This window comes from Notechis scutatus, chromosome 3 (genome assembly GCF_049901735.1).
Source record: "Notechis scutatus isolate UNSWTSFEM ecotype Mainland chromosome 3, rNotScu1.2, whole genome shotgun sequence".
In the NCBI taxonomy this organism is placed as follows: Eukaryota; Metazoa; Chordata; class Lepidosauria; order Squamata; family Elapidae; genus Notechis; species Notechis scutatus.
In genome coordinates, this window is record NC_142011.1 from 97742591 (window position 1) to 97762783 (window position 20193).

A 20193-nucleotide genomic window follows, 5' to 3' on the forward strand; every position below is an offset into this window, starting at 1 on the left:
GATGCAGTTCTCTGTTGCTTAAACCCAAATTCAGGATGCTGTATGGATGCAGGTTGACTAACACCCTGTAGAAGATAGAGTGGGGTGTGGAGCTACAGGCCTCAAACTTTTTATGCCAGTTCTGGAGTTTTTCCATTCTCAAAGAAGGAACCTGTTGGACAGGTCTATGGCTCAAAGACATCCATTGTTCTCTAATCTAAAGGATTGGTTGTCATGGGAACATAGAAGAAACCCTTAATGGCCATCAAATGAGAAGTCCTTAGTTCCTGCCTGTAGGTTCAGAGCAATAATTTCTGGGCAGTAATTTAAGCAAAAACTGTATCACCACAGACTTTGTACTATATGATGGGTTTATTTATTTTCATTTATGGGCTGAATAAAACTAACCTTGCTAGTTTTTGTAAACCATAAAGTATGATTTAATGTTATGCAAACGAATTGAGAACTGAACATTGGAATCTGTTTTTGTGTGTGTGTGTGTGTGTGGTTGAAAAAATTAAAAAAAAATAAAAAAAAAAAAAAAAAAAAGTTTGCGGTTTTGTGTTTCCGGAGGAAGGGAAAAGAAAACCAAAGACACCCACCCCCCACCCGAAAAACCGCCCCAAACCCGAAAAAGGAAAAAAAAAACACACCCAAAAAAAAAAAAAAAAAAAAAAAAAAAAAAAAAAAAAAAAAAAAAAAACCCCCCCCCCCCCCAACAACCCCCCCCCACAACCCAAAAAAACCCCCCCAAACCCCCCAAAAAAAAAAAAAAAAAAAAAAAAAACCCAAAAAAAAAAAAAGTGTTTTTGAGAGTGGGTTCTTCTGGTTGCCCGGGCTTTGGGTTTTATCCAATTTAATTCCCAAAAGTGTTTTTGAGATTTCCAAGAAAAAAAAGCGGCTTTTGGGGGTGCTGAAGGGAGACTCCTCCGCGAGCAGGGGGGAAAAAAATTTGGACTTGTTGGGGAGCCTTGAAGGCGAAAAACTACAAGGCTAAAAGATTTGGACTCTTTTTTTTTGTTTGACCTGAGAGGAAGGGGTTTTGGCTTGCTTGGTTTGGGTTTTTTTTTTTTTTTCTGAAATTGAGAATTTCCTGAGGGTGGTGGCCGCCCCCGCGAGGGGGGGGGAGTTTTTTTGTTGTGGGGGGGGGGGGGTGCGGGGGGTCCCCCCCCCCCCCCGGGGGATTGTGTATATTTTTGCCACCCTTTATAAATTTTTTTTTTTTTTTTTTTTCTTTTAAATTATTAGACATTATTCAAGACCAGAAAAAGAAGTAATAGGGTCTGCTTAAGAATCACTAGTGTACTTACTACTGAACAAAGGAAGTTTTGTCTATGAGTTATCTGTAGAATAGGGGTCAGTTAAGAGGGAGAATTTAATTTTAATTTTACCTTAAGACTGAGAATCAGGTTCCAAGTGCTAGGCTTAGGAGTTCCAGTGTGATTGCATATATTTTCTTGGGTGCTTACAATGTAACACCCATTCTTCCTGTTAACTTTTTACATTAAGTATATCTAGGAATTGGAAATCCAGGAGATTTTGAAGTAAAATGCTAACATGTAGCAAGTTTATGTCCAGGAATTTGTTTAGACCCCAAAGCTCTGCTAGGAAATGAAAATAATAAACATTGTGTAGATTACCAGAAAAATGTTCAACTTCCCTGGAAAGAGAAATACAGTAAATAAATAGAGGTGGGATGGGCCACCCTACAGAATGCAATGTTAAAGGGTTAAAGAAGCATTGAAAGATAACTATATATTCTGACTTGACCAAGCATGTTATATTCTAGATTGTTCCAGCTGATGAGCCCTGGTGATGAAGTGGTTAGAATGCAGTAGTGCAGACTGACTCTGCTCACTGCCAGGAGTTTGATCCAGGCCAGCTCAAGGTTGACTTATACTTCCATCCTTCTGATGTTGGTAAAATGAGGATCCAGATTGTTGTAGGCAATATGTTGATTCTGTGAACTGCTTAGTGAGGTCTGTAAAGCATTATGAAGCTGTATATAAGTCTACATGTTATTGCTAATTACAAAAATTCCCAGAAAATAGTACTATGCATGGAGTCTGCAAAAGAAGTCATGTGGATTGAGCAATCTGTTCACATTGGCTCACCCCTCACTGCATTTCTCTCAAATCTTTCTGGGTAATTATTTGATGTAGTTGATGTTTCTTCTTGTGCACTGTGTCCAAAATATTCCATTTCCCTTTTCTTGATGATATTATTTACCTGCCTTTGGCTATTCTTTGGAAGACTGTTTCATTTCATTTTGAATTCAGTTCATGATATTTTAAACTATCCACTTCCCTAGGCTTCTTTTCATTGGATGGGTCATTGTCCATGCTTCTACTCCATGCAAAAATGTTATGTGCAGCTTTTGGAGTTGATCTGGAGCTACAGCTGGTCCAGAATACAATGAGAGATTACTGAGAGACCAGTCCCACCATTGCAAGGTAACACTTCTCTTGAAATCATTGCACTGAGTACCAGTAGATTCCCAGGCCCAAATCAACGCCCTGCTAACTTATAAAGTCCCATATGACTAGCATTGCTTGCCTAGAATTGAATCTATCTGCTGACAACATTTTTGGAAAGGCTATTAATTGCCTGTCTGAAGTGAGGATGACATAGATAAGATAACAAGCCTTTTTTTATGATAGCCCCCCAACTTGGAATTCCTTAATTCTAGACCTCTATAAAGCCCCCTCTTCATTGTTCTAAGAAAGTATTTAAAGGCATTTTATTCCACCAGTCTTTCAATCCTAGCAACTTTTTAATTCCCCTATCTTGGAAAATATTTATTGTTTTACTGTAGCTGTGGGTTTCAGGATTTTGATTTAGTTTATTGTTGTTGTTTATATATTTAATTGGTTGTAACATATCCACAGCTTCTGGACTTGGGTGAGCTATAAAATTTTATAGTCAAATAAAAATAGAATAATGAAAAGGCTCAGCTAGACAGACTAATAAATAATGAGAAGAGGGTGGAAACCATGTGATACTTAAGATAACACTGAGCTTCAGCCTCCAGCAGTCATCTGGAAAGCGATAAGATTTTCACCCTTGCCTTTCTTTACGTGTGCAATCTTTTCATCACAGTAGCCTGACTCATGCATGATGCTGAAGTAAAGTTTAGCATACTGTCTACATGGATAAACCTCAAAGCTTTATTTCCTCACCCCCCCCTTTTTTTGGTGCAGCTATATGGAGATCAGAAGTTCTCATTTCTGTTTTTAATTGCATTTCTGTAGCTGCTCATTGTGCCTAAACCAAAAGAGATGGGGTTGGATGATAACTGTCATTTGAAGAAGCAAGTTTAGATTGAAATATAGTTTAGGATCCTAGCTTCTGTTTTGCTATATACTACAAGTTAAGATGGGGAATAAGTGAGCTTATACTCCCCCAGACCTGCTACCTTAGTACTAAAATCAGGTTTAATATCATGTTCAAACACAGCCCATAACAGACATTCCATTAATAATGAATATTGTTGCATTTTATGTGGGCAGGGGCTAAAGCTTTGACTTGAAATCAGATTCTATGGCCAAAGTCTTGTGTAAATGAGACATACACATTGCAACATGTCCTTTGATGTCCTCTGTACAAGTAAAGGATATTTAGAAACTGTTCTTATTCAACAGAGATTCAGCAATGCAATGGAAATTGTGTCAAACAAAAGGGGAAGTCATTTTCAGGAAGCTTTTCTGAGTGTTACAAAACTGACGAGACCCCCCGAGTTCTCATCAGTTAAACTTCAGTAACTGGTGTAAAGAAAAGTCCAAATGTCAGTGACCCCATGAGAAGTCTTAAGGCTATTGGTTCCCAAAAGTACAAAGGAGGAATCTTGAAGGGAAAGCTCAGCAAAATGGATGACCAAAAACTCTCTTTAGGGACAGAAAATGCCCTGTGCTTTTTGGCCTTGGATGTTGGACAGCTCCCATTTTCCTCATCAAAGCTAACTTGTGGAAAGTTTCTCATCCTCGCCATTCATTTCTAAATCCCAGATAGAGTTAGATGTAACATTTTAAAAGGTAGCTGATACACTGATATAGGAATTGGATATGTCTAGTGTTGTGAACTAAAGAAATATATTAATAAAGATTCATTTGCCTAGCAGGATCGTAATCCTGCACGTCCTATTGGCCCATATAATGGCAAGTTACGATTGGTTCATTCTGAGCAATCTGACTGGCTGTTGGCGGGCCGCGCCAAGATTCAAACGCTATAGCAATATCCATTGGTTATCCGGATAGCAGCTTATGCTATAAAAGGGTGACTGCTAGCCGGGGTTTTTTGTCTCTGTTATGCTTGTGAATAAAGAGCTGAAGTTCAAGGTTGACAGTCTGGTCTCCGTTCATTATACCCATGCCTCAAACTTAACCCTGGCGACGAGGATGGGATACGGAGACAAAAGAGCTGACTAAACCTTACAGAGCACCAACCGAAGCACGTGGCTGAGAGCGCATCTACATCGGCAGGATGTCAGGTGGCGCTATACCACCCGCTCCTTTTGACCCGGAAAAGGAAGACTGGGAGTCGTATATGGATCGGTTTCAAATGTTTCTAGAAACCAACAATTTGAAAGACGCAACAGCCGGAAAGAAGCGGGCGGTGTTCTTGACCCATTGTGAACCAGCCGTTTTTAGAATGGCGAAGGCGCTCGCGAAACCGGCTGAGGTGACAGCAATGGATTGGGACAACCTCGAGCCTATCCTACAGGCTCACTATGCCCCCGCCATACCAACATTGGTCCGGAGACACGAATTTTATCAACGGGATCAGCGGAAGGGTGAAAGTATTGCAGACTTCATCGCTGACCTTAGAAACCTGGGAGGCCTCTGTGGTTTTTCAGACCTAGAAGAAGCTATGCGAGACCGCATAGTTCTGGGATTAGATGACCACACAATACAGAGCAAGATCATGGCAAAAGGGGACATCGATCTTGCAGATGCCATTGCTGACGCTACTGCAGCAGAGGCAACCAAGAAGTCGGCCGCTCGAATGCGCCGCACCAACGCGCCGCTCCGTCAATTCGCCCACAAAGCCTCGCCTCAACTAGAAAGACACTCAGCAACAGCGCACCATGAGGACCTCGAGTCCCAATCCGAGAGTGATGAAGAAGAGGTTAACAGACTTCGTGCCAAACGAGATCAACAAACTCTAAAACTTCAGCGCCCATGTGCGGGTTGTGGGGGAAACCACCCACGACCCAGTTGCAAATTCCTCGACGCAATCTGCCGTTCCTGTGGGAAGAGAGGCCACATTGCACGGGTCTGCAGAAGTAAGAGGGAATTCAACACAAATAGAAAGGAGAACAACCTCCGCCAAACCACAGGGAAACTCCCTGCAAATCGGGATCGTTTGAATAACCAATGGAGCAACCATGCCTACGGCAGCAAAACATCTGCTCTTCCAGCACGACGAGAAGAGACACACCAGACTATTATCATCGGCCACGCTTAGTCATTAGACAAACAAAAGATCCGAGTGGAAGTGGCGATCGAAAACAAACCTTGCTGGATGGAAGTCGACTCCGGATCGTCCCTCTCGATGGTTTCCTGGAAGACCCTTAAACAACTGATCCCTGCCATCCGTCGGCAAGACCTCAGAACACAGAAAATCATCCTCAGAGATTACCAGGGGAACACGATCCCAGTCGTTGGAGTGAGTCAAGTCAAAGTATCTTTTAAAGATCGTGCCGTGTCACTCCCATTAACTGTCGTTGATGGTGACCGGCCCAGCTTACTAGGCCTACAATGGTTCGCCCCACTCGGGATCGAGGTGGCCGGCATTCACCAGGCCGGAAGCGACGATTGGGAAGAGAGCATCGTCCAGGAATTCCACGACATGTTTTCGGACAACTTAGGCAAGTACAAGGGGACCCCTATATCATTTAGCCTCAATCCAGAAGTAGCCCCTATCCGCCTTAAGCCTCGTCAGGTTCCGTTCGCCCTTAAACCCAAGATTGACGAGCAACTTGATAAGTTAATAGCCCAAGGGGTGTTGGAGCCTATTGACCACGCCCGTTGGGAAACCCCAATCATAACCCCCATCAAACCGGATGGGTCGATCAGAATTTGTGGAGACTACCGCGCCACTCTGAACCACGCACTCCAACAGAGCGCTTATCTGGTGCCGGTAGTTCAACATCTTCTCCACTCCCTGGGTGGCGGGAAGATCTTCACAAAGTTAGACTTAGCGCAAGCGTATCAACAACTACCCGTTGATGCGGAAACCGCAGAGGCACAGACTATCGTTACCCACCGAGGTGCCTTTAAATGCAACAGACTCCAGTTCGGAGTGAGTGTAGCCCCCGGGATATTTCAGAGTCTAATGGAGAGACTTCTACAGGGAATAAAAGGGGTTGTACCATACTTCGATGACGTGTTAATTGCTGCCCCAAATAGAGAAGAGCTTGAAAGGCATCTCAGATTGGTTTTACATAGATTTAAGGACGCCGGTCTCAAGGTTAAAAAAAATAAATGTCAACTATGCACTGAAAGGGTAGAGTTTCTCGGATACCTCCTCGATAAAAACGGTATCCACCCTACCGAAAACAAACTCAGGGCCATCAAGAACGCCCCAAGACCTAAAAATAAGACTGATCTCCAGGCTTTCCTGGGACTTATTAACTTTTACAACATCTTCTTGTCCCAGAAGGCGACCGTAGCTGAGCCCCTACATAGACTTCTCGACAAGAAACCCACCTGGGTCTGGGGACATCGAGAAGAACACTCTTTTCAAAAAGTGAAAGACTTATTAACATCCGATACTGTTCTAATGCAGTACAACAAGACCTTGCCACTAAATATTACGTGCGACGCATCACCGTTTGGGGTTGGAGCCATTTTGAGTCACGTGTTACCAAACGGGCATGAAGCTCCCATTACATACTTTTCGCGGACATTATCGAAGGCTGAACGGAACTATAGCCAACTTGACAAAGAGGCTCTTGCTATTGTATCGGCCGTGAAGCGATTTCATGAATATGTTTACGGGCGGCCCTTTACTCTAATTACAGACCACAAGCCTTTACTTGGCATTTTAGCAGGTGATAAACCAACCCCACATATATTATCGCCTAGAATGACTCGCTGGTCAGAATTCCTAGCAGCCTACAACTACGTACTGCAGCATCGCCCGGGGAAAGCCATTCCCCACGCTGACGCTTTGAGCCGTTCCCCACTTCCGGAAACCGTCAGCGACCCAGCTCCAACCCTCACTACGCTGCAAATTGAAACCCTCAACTCACCGCCACTAACGGCAAGAGATATCGCTGCCGGCACAAAACGAGACTATATCCTCGCAAAAGTTCTCAGTTGGGTCGAATGTGGGTGGCCAGTCGAAGAAACCCCCACCACTTTTGCGCCGTTCAAACACCGGCAAACGGAACTATTTTCCCAGAAGGGCTGCATCCTATGGGGAGATAGAGTCGTCGTGCCAGAGAGACTACAGCGACTCGTGTTGCAAACCCTGCACGAAGGACATCTGGGCATCGTCCGCATGAAGGCTCTCGCTCGAAGCTACGCCTGGTGGCCAGGCATCGATAAACAAATTGAAGCCTGGGTAACCACGTGTAGAAACTGCCAAGAGGTCAGCAACGCCCCACCGAGAGCAATTCCCACCGAATGGGAAACTCCTCAAGGCCCATGGTCCCGCATCCACATTGATTTCGCGGGACCCACTAAAGGACACACCTTTCTTCTAACCGTGGATGCTTACTCCAACTGGCTCGAAATCCACAAGATGAAAAGCACAACTACTGACTCCGTTATTAAAAAACTAGATAGATTATTTGCAACACACGGTTTCCCGGACGTTCTAGTTTCCGACAACGGACCCCAGTTCACGGCCCTCACCTTTGAACAATACCTGGCGGACCGGGGCATCCGCCATGCCTTAACTTCGCCGGCTCACCCTGCGGCAAACGATAGGGTGGAACGGATGGTTCAATTCCTTAAAAAGACACTCCAAAAAATGGATCCGCGGGACATCGACACTAGATTGAACAAAATACTCTTACTACAACACATTACCCCCCACAGTGTCACCAACAAGACCCCAGCCGAACTTTTAATGGGGCGGAAGCTTTGCTCCCACCTCGACCGACTACACCCGTCTTACTCGCCAGAGAAACCTTGTGGATCCAGTGGAACATATCGCCAATTCAAGGTAGGCGACTTGGTCTACGCAAAAAACCTTTACAGCGAACCGTTGTGGGTCCCAGCCACCGTAGTCTACCTCACTGGCCCTAGATCTTATCGCCTTAAGACGACCGACGGCAAGATATGGAAACGCCATATTGATCAACTCCGATCTCGCTTACAACCAAATATCCGCGACCCCTCTGACTTCCAAACTCAAGGGGGAGGGAATACCGAGGGGAACGAAGGCCGTATAGACGACGACGTAATCGAGGACAGACGGCGCTAAACCGAGTACACGCGCCACCTGAAGAAGGTCCAGGATCGGGGGCATCCTCCCCACGGAGGAACACCGTAGTGGAGGCATGCCCGCCCGATCCAGGAATGGACTTAAGGGACCCTGATAGTGCTGAAAACAGCACCGCGGAATCAACCCCGGGCGAAGACGAGCCTTGCGTTCCACCAGAACCGAACTTTAAACAAAAACCGGTGGAACAGCGAAAATCAAATAGGCAGGTAAAATGACCTGCATACCTGCGTGATTACGTCACCACGGCCGTCAAACGAAACCCAAGGGGGAGGGGTGTTGTGAACTAAAGAAATATATTAATAAAGATTCATTTGCCTAGCAGGATCGTAATCCTGCACGTCCTATTGGCCCATATAATGGCAAGTTACGATTGGTTCATTCCGAGCAATCTGACTGGCTGTTGGTGGGCCGCGCCAAGATTCAAACGCTATAGCAATATCCATTGGTTATCCGGATAGCAGCTTACGCTATAAAAGGGTGACTGCTAGCCGGGGTTTTTTGTCTCTGTTATGCTTGTGAATAAAGAGCTGAAGTTCAAGGTTGACAGTCTGGTCTCCGTTCATTATACCCATGCCTCAAACTTAACATCTAGTCTCGTGAAAACAAGGACTGGGGCTGACATGATAGCAATGTTCTAATATTTGAGGGTTGCCACACACAAAAAGGGGGACAATCTATTCTCCAAAGCACTTGAAGGCAAGAAAAGAAGTAATGTATGGAAACTCATCAAACAGAGGTCCAACTTTGCCTTCAGAAGTTGTGGGTGCTTCATCGCTCAAAGTTTTTAAGAAGAGATTGGACAGCCATTTGTCTGGTAAAGGATCTCCTGCTTGAGCAGGCAGTTGGACTAGAAGACCTGCAATGTTGTTTTTCTGTTTTTCTTGTTCTGTTCTGCTTCTTACAAACTTAGTTTGTAATAAATTGAGACAAGGCAGGAGTGGCAGTGTGATCCCTTCCTGATACAATCTTTGGAGTTGAAACTCACATTTGATGCTCTTTGTTTATGCACACAAACATATACAATTATTACCTCTCCATCTGCCATTCCATCTTCACAGTTTCTTAATAAGATTCCTCCTTCCTGGTTGTTTATAGTTTTTGGTCATATTATGTGATGCATAAGGTAACTGTAGGAAGTTAAATTGGTGATAGCAAAAGGATTCCCTAACATAATTAGAGCTTTATAGAGTTTTCCCAGCCTTTCTTGGCTTTAAGTAGTCTGTAATGTTGCTGACCATAAACTGTTTTATTTTTCTTTTGTTGGGAAGACTGAATTTAATCTTGGATTTTGGCCATGCTTGAAAAAGGAATGTTTTTCATTGCTTCTTTGTCCTTTCTTCCTCCTCCTCCTCCTCCTCCTCCTCCTCCTCCTCCTCCTCCTCCTCCTCCTCCTCCTCCTCCTCCTCCTCCTCCTCCTCCTCCTTCTTTTAGGCACACTTTTTTGTTTTCATTATTTTGCTTTCCTTCTGACATCTGTGACTGCCTCTTTAAAGTACCAGATAAATAAACTTTCCATTCTGTTCATAAGTACACTTTCCATGTGAAACAGTACAGTGGGCTTTTTAAATCCTGTGTTAGATTGATGCAAACAACCTGAAGTCAGAACAGTTCCAAGATGCACCTCATCAGGGCCTGTTAGACATTTATAGAGTAAACAAAAACCTTAACAAAAAAAACAACAAACCAAAAAAAGTAATTAAAAAATTGAAACACAAAACACTTTGTTCTTACTTTAACTGGGAATTTATTTATTTAATATACATATACATATACATATACATATACATATACATATACATATACATATACATATTTGTTTTCTGAGGTTTTCACGGGTATTTTTATGTGGATCTTTGGTTATTCGGGTTTTTTCCCGTGTAAAATTGGAAGTATTTTGGCGACGTTTGACGAAATCTCATTCGTCATCTTCAGGCTTGTGTCTTGGCTTTGTGCTTCTCGGAGTAATGTGAGCTTGCAGCTGCTTCTTCTGGCAGTTAAAAGGAAGAAGCAGCTGCAAGCTCACATTCCTCTGAGAAGCACAAAGCCGAAGACACAAGTCTGAAGATGACGAATGAGATTTTGTCGAAACATCGCCAAAATACTTCCAATTTTATGCGGGAGAAAACCCGAATAACCAAAGATCCATATATCCATATATCCATATATCTATATATATCTATATCTATATATCTATATATCTATATATCTATATATCTATATATCTATATATCTATATCTATATCTATATCTATATCTATCTATCTATCTATCTATCTATCTATCTATCTATCTATCTATATATATATATAGTCACCTGTATAAGATAAAACAACTCTACATGACTAATAATTCACAAATCACATATAAAAAATTAATTATTTATAATCTAATAAAAATGTTTGAAAAACAAATCATATAATCATATAAACAAATCATATAAACAAGATTAAATTTTTAACACATCATCAGTGCCATAATGTAACTCAAAACACACACATGTAAATGTTGGGCTTATTTTCACATTGGGGAACACATTGTGCCATGAAATTGCTTTGATGGAACAGTAGTATACTAACTTTGTACCATGTTATTTCTTTTGGAGGTAAAAGTTTTTTTGCAATTTACAAAGAAGCATGGAGCTTTAAGTTGTAATTGGTAACCTGCTGGAGGAATAGTTGGGGAGAACATTTAAGAACATAAGTGTTGTGTTTACAACATCACACTGAGCTGGTTCATGAAACATGGTGCATGTTTGTTCTGAAAGCCAGTTTGATCCTAGCTGTTACTGATAGGTGGAAGTAGATAGATCAAACTTGATAGGCCAAGCTCTTTATTTATTTATCCCAGGTGACTCGAGGGGATTCAACTTGTGCATATATATATATATAAAAATATAAAAATATAAAAATATAAAAATATAAAAATAATATAAAAATATACAAATAATATAAAAATATAAAAATAAAATAAATAAAATAAAATAAAATAAAATACAATACTAACTTATTATACCAATTTCAACAAGTGTAAACATATACTCATGGTAGGTATGCTCGGGGTGGGCTTAAAATAATTTAACAACCAGTTCTCTGCCCATTTGCTGGGTGGGCGTGGCCATGGTGGATGGGGCCTAGTTGGCCTCCTGCACCACCCTGGGACAAAAAATGGGCTTCGGGGGGGGGGGGCATTTTCACCCTCCCCAGGCTCCGGAAGCTTTCCTTGAGCCTCTGGGAAGTTGTTTTTGCCCTCCATTTCCAGCCTTCTGGAACTTCTGGGAGGCCCATTTTTCACCCTCCCTGAGCCTCCACATGGTCCTGCACTTACCTGAGATCCAAAATGGGTCACATGGGGACTCCTGGTAGGGGAGGGGCAGGTGGGCTGGGCCAGCCAGGGCCGGGATTTGCCAGTTTGCTGAACTGGCCATAAAATTAACAACCATTTCACATGTACCGGTGTGAATTGGTAGCAACCCACTCCTGGGTACGCTTGCTGGGGAAGAAAAAAGTAAAGACATATCAATAGAGAAAAGCAGATCAGAAAGATAAGGGGAAGATAGAAGAAAAGATGGAGAAAGAGGCAATCAATGGTCTTGCCTCTCTAAAACCGAAATATGATACCTATTACCTGTCTAAATCAGAGTTAATCAACCCACAGCTTGGTGGCTATATGTTCCACACAGAGCTCTCAGGTATAGAACCAACATTTTAATAAATTGGGGCATTTAGGACAGGTTTAAAGGGCAGAGTTGGTATTTTAAGCTCCATAGAGCCTTGGTTTAATTTTGATTTGGCATATTGTTTGATTTGGTGCATTGCAAGGAACAAACTGGGTCCTTGAAACCCTCCTAGTCCCTGCAACATTAAGTAATGTGACATCACTGCCCAACTCTCTATGTGGCCTATTACTATTTTTTAAATTGTTGCTTCTGGATGCAGGAAAATCCCCACTGTGGCGGAGGGGAATGTCACCTTGATAAGAAAACAATTGTTAGGTATTTGTATTTTTTGAATGTGAAGGAGAATTTTTAACAAGCAACAGACTTCTGGTTTTGGAAGTGAAAATAGCAGTAGGAAAGGGCAAGGCTGAGAAAGACCTGTATCCCTGTAAGCGTGCAAAAGAAAGCCAAATATTTCTTTTTGGCATGCCTTCCTCCCCAGTTGCACTCCTGAGCAAAATCTCTCCTCCTGGATATGCTTTTTCCATTGGGAGACAACCTTCTGACTTTCTTAGTTCTTCCATTTTTAGATCTTGAAGAAAGCAAAGGATTCAGGGCATCAGAAGTCATTCCTTTGCTTTTGGAAATCTGATTCAGGCTGGGGTTTTTTTCCCCATGAGATGTCAGAGGATAGTGTCTCCTTCCAGGGCAATCTTTCAGCTCTACTTCCCAACATCTGTCTCTTAGTATTAATAAACATTTATTCTTCCCTTGTTAACTATCAGCAGATTTGCTATTGACTTTTTCTACCATCAACAATAGAGAACTATTTGTATTTGTTCTTTCTGACAACTGGACAACCCAATGTGACACAAATGTGGTATGAGCGAAAGGGAATGGTTTAATACAGCCCAGAAGTCATTTTAAAAAATATTTCTGTAATCATGAAAAATAACATGGTACATATTCACTTAAGGAAGATTCTCCATTACTGTCGATGAAAATATAAAAAATGATTATGTTTTGTACTGTTTTTTATATGGGAAATACAGTGAAAGTGTTAAAATTGCAATAAATATAACTTGGCATTTGCCTTTTTTTTGTTACAATGAGTGTTTTGCTGCTATAGCTTTTAGATTTAAGGATAATTTCACTAACATTTTATTTGAAAAGAGCTAATCAGGAAAAAAGATAGCATAATGGTTTTAAAGTAAGTATGTGAAAGTTTTTGCTAAAGAATAAAATAGAACAGAACAGAACAGAATAGAAAGCCACACCTTTTAAAACAGCACTGTCTGTGGAGATTATGTTATTCTTCTGTCATTTCAAAAAGGTGAACATTCTGGAGTAAAATCAAATGGAAGTAATAGGAAAGTGTATACAAATAAGTGTTCCTTCCAGAGCATCATTCTGACAAGAAGGATTGACTTATTTGTATTCACATGCCGTTTTCATTCCACTTAAACATTTATTTTATGCCATCCAGAGACACATTTTTCTTGAGATGGGTGACTATATAAATCTGATGAATGGATGGATGGATGTATTACTTGTAGGACTATCTCCCCCTGAGAGCATCTGTCCATCCAACTAGGTTAGATAAGTGGGTGTGCTCCATGTCTTTTAAATGTTGCCACCTGATGGGACCTTAGAGATATGTCCATCCCAGCCTTTTGGAACAGACTCTCACTTGAGGGATCCCTAGCCTTTTAGCCTTCCAGAGATCTGTGAAGATCTGGCTCTTCCCCCAAGCAGAAGCATTGGACTAGGATTGGGATTGTACCGAGAAGATATTTGGCCTTGTGCCTGGAGGGAAAGGTGCTTCTGCTTTTAATCAAGTTTGATGGATTGTTTATGAGATACATAGGATCATTTTATGAGATAGGTGACCATATAAACAAAATAAAGTGTCTTAAAGTCATTCATACTCATTCAAGTTTTCCCATCTGAGTCTTTAGTTACTACATTGGCCAACTTCTCTTATTAGGAAAGCAGAAGTCTGTTTTATTATAACGGTGTCTTTCATGTAGAGGATTAAACCCTACACTCCCACATAACAGAGGAACAGACAGAATAAGGGAAACTTAACTATGATTTCAAGTTTGGCAAAGAAAAGCAAAGAACTAGAGCTGTGTGAGGTTCATTTTCCTTATTACAATGGAAGAAATTGGTCACATACAATGAACCAACGTAGTTGCTCCAAGATAGGGAGTTGATGGGAACTCTGAATTGTTCTGGCAACATCTGGTATGGAATTACTGAATCATCTTTGAGCATGTGTGACAGCAAGGCACATGGTTTGTGTATTTGTCTTCATATAGGAGCCAGGAAAAGATTAAGTTGGAAAAGAAATCAAAATAAACTTTTGCCATTTTTTTCAGCCTTCACAAACAGATGATTCTTGGAACAAAGGACGTTTTCTTCCAAAATTTGCTTCTACTCTGGTTATTGTTCATGCAAGGACAAAACCTGTTCTTCAAGTTCATAAAAACCTTACCAAAGAATGCTTGGTAATTGTTTTTTGAAATGGAGAAACCTAAATCCAGAAGTATTGTACCTTCCCAGTGATAAATTATTCTGGGCTCATTTTTGAAATTCCAAAGACCTTAACTTCCCATGATTCAAACAGTACAGTAAACATAGCTGAAGCCTTTTCACACACCCAGCAGTTTTTTTACCTAGTTACCTTATAGTCTGTTTTTGCCATTTTAAATATGTTTTTCCCAATTGTGAAAAATAATAAAGCTTGCTATTCCTTAGCTCAGTAGTGTACATGCCAATCAAAAATTCCAGCTCTTTGCAGCCTATCAAATACTTTCTTTGTTTTCACATATAGTAAATACATTCTTTAGTAGCCAAGATTGAGGCAGGTGGAACAATCCAGCCTGCAAATAAAGGGAGGGCAGCAAGTATTTGCATTACATCAGACAGAACTGCAAATTTGATTTCAACTCCTTTTATGCTAGCTGCAGCCAAGGAGGAAGTTTTTAGTATATTTATTTTGTGTAGTTCTATACCCCCCACCCTACCACTACCGCAAGAAATTCAAAGCAGACTATGTAGTTTTCTCTCTCTACCGTTTTATCCTTAGTTCAACTCTGGGCACTGTTGTAATGCTGAAAGAATGAGAGGTTCTTTTGGGATCATCACAGTGAGTTGAAGTAGTGAGTGGGCATTTCTTTTCCCATTCTTTCCCCAACGCAATCATCATCCCATCACTCTGCCTTTCAGTTTAATTTAGCCCTTGAAAAATAGCTTTCTATGCATTTTGTAAACATATATATGACCATTGGGTATGTGAATCAATATTCACATATGTTTTTCCCTCAGGATAATTATATTATATGTTTCCTCAACATGTGAGTCAATCAAGAAAATAAATAAATAGATCATTGAGTAAATCAAAGCAGAATTTCTTATTTAAAGTACAAATGACCAAACTTACAATATATTATTTCAGAGGCAATATGTGAAGATCCAGCTCTCTGGAGAAGGCTGTAATGTTGGGAAAAGTGGAAGGAAAGAGAAGAAGTGAATGTCCAACAGCAATATGGAACCATTACATTGGTGACAGAGGAACTATTGGATGTTCTGAAAGTCTAGGTTGTGGAGAGAAAATAGAGAAAATGTAAACTATGTGTTCTCTAAGAGTCAACAATGATTTGATGGCACATGATCAACTAACCAACCAACCAGCATATGACCCTAAAAATGTCATTTAATTGTAGAGATTTGAAAAGTTTCTTTTTAGACAAGTTACATAGAGTGGGAATGAATGCTCAACATGTAAAAGCCTGTTGTAGGAGATGACCAGGCTGAGCCTGAGACAGTCAAATTTGTCAACACTGTTGAGTCCCTTCACTCCCACAAGAGATCTAACCTTGAATTTATCTACCGCCAATTTGCTTAAACTGTTAGTAGTTCAGATTCTTGTAGAAAGCTTAAGCTTGCAATAAACCCTTATATTCATTTGAATTGTCTGGGCTTTTGATTTCCTGAGAGTGACACCTGTTCTGATATATATTAAGGCAGTATTTAGTGTTTTTGCCCAAATGATATTTGCTCTTATTAGATGTGCTTTTTAACCAGAATTTGTTTTGGGTCAAACATCTCTTTCTCTTGTGCAGCCTATGATCTGTTGAAAGATATCAACTTCCTCAATTAAATCTGAACTTGTAACAACTTCCCTAACAATTTGCTTTCAAAGTGTACTGGACTTCAACATTAATCATTTTCAGGGGAACATTAAAAAAAACTAAATCAACTAAAAACTGTGGGACTTGAAATCCAGGACAGTCTTTGTATTGGGGAAAGTTGATTTATAGGAAGAGCTCACATATTAGGCTAAGCATAACACTTTATTAGTTCAAAGACAAATATATGATACCCTGTTATACTATAAAAGGAGCTTGTCTCATTCAATTATGGTTTATCATGAGACATGAGTTGATGCTAGACAGAAAAAGTGTTTTTTCCTCCATTCATTGTGATGGAAACAAATTTGCTTTAGAAATTCTTTCAAAGAAGAGAGGTTTAACAAAGCTTTTATGAATAAGTATTGTATACTTGTACTTATATAGTTACTAAGTTATGAGATGGCCAAGGGGTCTGTGTGAAGAATTTGTGCTTAATTGTGCAATCATTGTAGGGGCTACTGATAGATCTACAGCTGCTCTGACTTCTCACTCTTCAATTAAGCCATTTTAATTGGTTTAATTAATGAAACCAATTAAAGGAAAGATATTATGAGTGAATTGAACATATTTTAATAGGAGTGGTTTTGTAACTCCAAAGGGGTATACTATTCATTGAAAAATTGTTGAATTCCTCCATTTCCTGGAAACATTAGGAGAAACAATTCACCCCATTCCTCTATCTAAAATTTATAGAATTTGGGAAGGCCATCTGAACCTAGTGCATTAGAGACTGTTTTTGACATCAGTCCAAAACCTTAGTTTTCATTATTCACCCCAATTAGAGTCAGATTTCAGATTTGACTGTTTGCCACTTGGACATCAGTGCCTAGTATTTCACTTGGAGAAAAAGCAGTGGTCAATAGTAGCCCTTTAGCAGCTGCAGATTAAACAAAAATTCATCATTATGGAGACAGACAGCAAAAAGCCAAATGCAATCATTGTCAGGATGCCCAGAACAGAGCCATAAAATATCTTTGTTTCTTCTTTTGTTTTCACACTCTCTTCTTTGATGTTAAATAACTAAAGGGATTTATCAAAACATTTAGAGTATTGTAGTACTTTCAATGTAGTCTTTGGACTGGCTTTCAAGTTATTAAGTGCTTCTTAGATATTCTACAGATGGTTATGGTCCTTCAGAATTCAGCATTGAATTATAAATACTCCTTCATACTCTCTCTGTCAAGTATCTCTTTGATGGGAATGGAAAGTGCAAACGTAACAGTGAAACATACAGCTTAATAGAATGAGAAATTTGAACACAAGTGCAAGCACCACAGTTTCTTTTCATGTTTCCTTCTTTATTCCCCCCACAATAACTCAACTAGAGAAAATTACATATTTTTAACTTGAACCTGATTTCAGTGAAGACATTATTTTTATAAATGAAACATAATTTGCACCTGAATATGTTAAATATAGGAATAAAGCACCAGCTAAGGACACAAAAGTCCATACATAGTTACTGTAAACATTGTTTCAACAATTTAATTTTTGAATGGATAAATATATTTTGTTGCTATTGTTAATTAACTGGGAATAGGAAACTGAATTTTCTCTAATTTGCTTGACAATGAGAGTATCAATTCAAAGATAATTTCTCAAAACTTTGATTTTATTGCCTTTCTAAATCAAATTGGAAAGTGGATTCAAATTGTCAGACTGAATTTGAATCCTTTAAATTAATTCAAAGGATTTGGTTGCTTTTCATATAGACAGAATTTTTCTGAATCAATTTAAAAACCAGAATGTATTCAAACTCATTCAATCTTCAGTTTCAACATTCAGAGTGAATTAGAACAGTATTCCAATTAATTCCAGTTTTTGAATCAACCCAGGTCACTTTTCTGAACTAAATTGATAATTTGACTGGATTATGACTGAGTCATAGAGGGCAGGTAGCATATAGACCCTAATTTCCACATCCTCATCAAGAATGGCAATAGTACTATAGCACTTAGACTTATATACTGCTCCATTGTGCTTTACAACACTCTTTTGAGTGGTTCACAGATGTCAGCAGATTGCCACCAACAATCTGGGTCCTTATTTCACTGACCTTGGAAGGATGGAAAATTGAGTCAATCATGGGCTGGTCACAATTGAACTCCTTATAATTGGAATGTTATCCTGCAATACTGCATTCTAACCACTGAGCCACCACTGCTCAATACTTTTATTTGGTAGGGCTACAGCTGTATTAAAGTGGGCTGCAACTAAGTAGTCAAAAGATAAAAAGGAGAGAAATGATGATGGTGGTGATGATGGTGGTGGTGGTGGTGGTGGTAAAGAGAAAAGGAAAATTTCTTCCAAGGAACTCAAAACTAGTTTATGCTATGGGTCTAAAGCAGGGGTGTCAAACTGGCGGTCCACGGGCCAATGCATCACGCGCAGGCCACACCCACCCCAGCTCCACGAATGGGGAAAACATTACAAAATGTCACGTGATGGCAATGTGACACAGCAAATTTGACACCCAGGGTCTAAAAGACAATTTGGTTTGTTTAGTCTGGATTAATATCCGAAAACATAATGTGTATGAAGTATAATATACTATATATGAGCTTAGCTATGATTCATTAATATGGCTTAGTCCATTTTATTGCTTATGAATTAGTTTATAATAATGGAGTAGCCAGTCTGTATTTAGAGCTAAAATTTGGCCTTATTGAAATAGGGAGTATAGTAGACAATAAAATGGAAAGGAAAAGGTGAATCTCTTTGCTAATCTGATTAAAACGTTGATTTATATACCATGCAGGTTCTGATGTTAACAATCCCTAATAATGTGGCATACCCCAGTGTATGGAGTGCCGAATCATTTGTATGTATCTTAGATCAGGGGAATGCAGTATTGCTAAATGTTTTGGGGAAGGGTGTTATTCCTTATTATCTATATCCTGTTTTATGGAATTAGATTTATGCCTTTTCAAATGTGGGACAAGTCTAAATTCTAAGTGGTCCCGTTAGTTGCCATTAGTGCCACTATGCAACTATATTCATTAGGTATGGTTCAAGATGACATTTTGTAGGGAAATACATGCCCATTTATCAAAATAGCAAATAAAATAAATAAAGCCAGAGTAACTTTCTTCATCTTAATTATTTCTGAGGAGGCCGAAAATTTCAGGAGCATCCCAATAAAAAAAAGCCTAGAAAATCCATTGGAGAATTTTGGGAGTTGAAGTCCACACACTTTAAAGTAGCCTGTTTTAGGCTATGTCTCAGTGTCTCAGTGTTGACCTGCTAATGGTTGAGAATTACACAAACATATGAGAATTTTTAAAAAATAAAATAAAAAAACTATTTCAATTTCAGCATAATGTAGCCAATTAGAAATCTGTTTTAGTACACAAGATCTTTTTGTACTGATCAAGGATCTTTTTGTACTGATCAAGGTTTAGATCTAGCTCTCAGTGAACTTGAAATTTGATTACTTGGAACGTACCACTCATGCTGAGCAAATGAGGATTTATATGTGATGAAATATGATATAAACACACCACATATTTACATGTGATGAAATATGATATAAACACACCAATTTCCATACTTTCTAGGCATTCTCCCTCCCCACACCTCACCCATCTATGAAAGGAATGCTTTGTAATTCTTAGCCATGGTGTTCCCACCTTCTGAAATAGTGATCCCTGATAATTTTATTGCTCCATAAAGCTTTATAAAGATTTCCATCCTGCATCTTCAAGAGCAGACAACAGAAGTGGTGTTCTCCCAATATTCGCTCTCCATTGTTCTCTAGAGCAGGGGTCCCCAACCACCGGTCCGCGGACCGGTCCATCGGAACAACTCCCTACCGGGCGGCTTGCTGGCGCCGCCATCTTTTTTCATGAAAAGTGCTTCCGTGAGCTTTTCCGGGTAGAAAGCTCACCGGAAGCACGTTTCATCAAAAAG

General features: G+C 40.0%; 1 long non-coding RNA gene across 1 annotated transcript in view; it reads left to right on the plus strand.

The window, feature by feature from the left end:
* The window catches only part of LOC148131294 (uncharacterized), a 37644-nt gene extending 21587 nt beyond the window's left edge, over nt 1-16057 (plus strand). Inside the window, exons 2-3 of the long non-coding RNA XR_015748707.1 lie at nt 2291-2432; nt 15549-16057. This is a non-coding gene — a long non-coding RNA (uncharacterized LOC148131294). The remainder of the gene's footprint in view (nt 1-2290; nt 2433-15548) is intronic.
* Nucleotides 16058-20193: the final 4136 nt, after the last annotated feature.